The sequence below is a fragment of the Patiria miniata genome, unplaced genomic scaffold (genome assembly GCF_015706575.1).
Source record: "Patiria miniata isolate m_02_andy unplaced genomic scaffold, ASM1570657v1 HiC_scaffold_4, whole genome shotgun sequence".
NCBI lineage: Eukaryota > Metazoa > Echinodermata > Asteroidea > Valvatida > Asterinidae > Patiria > Patiria miniata.
In genome coordinates, this window is record NW_024037071.1 from 1,357,133 (window position 1) to 1,357,662 (window position 530).

Sequence of the window (530 nt, forward strand, 5' to 3'; positions counted from 1 at the left end):
ATGATAACAGGCGCTATCAACAAAATGGGAACTTTGGCATTAGCCTACTTCACGGTACCGCATAAGCTTGAGTATAGCGCACTTGATGTATGCTCACAAGTTCTTGCGTCTAAATGCCAAAGTTCAGAAGACTGGATTTGATTCATGTTGATAGCACCGTCTACCTTGACCACTCTTGTTAGGGGATAGCTGCATTAGAGGAACAATAACCAAGTCCAGTCTTGGAAAAAGACTAGACCTGTGCATGAGTTGTGGCACCAAGTCATGAATGGCTTCTAATCGCGGTCACGTCAGTTTCGTTTCAAGCAAACCATCACATCTTTAACTTTACAGATTAAATATAATATTGAATGGTTTTGAGGGGAATACAAGAATATATTGTTACAGCGAGTGCAATATATTCTTGTATCACCCGGGAAAAAAAGCCATCCAATATTATTATTTATTTCAGGCTGACTTGATCCGCAAAAAGAAGTACATTTCAGGACACTGTCTTTATTTCTCAAATTTCGTCTAATATTTTTCGCTTA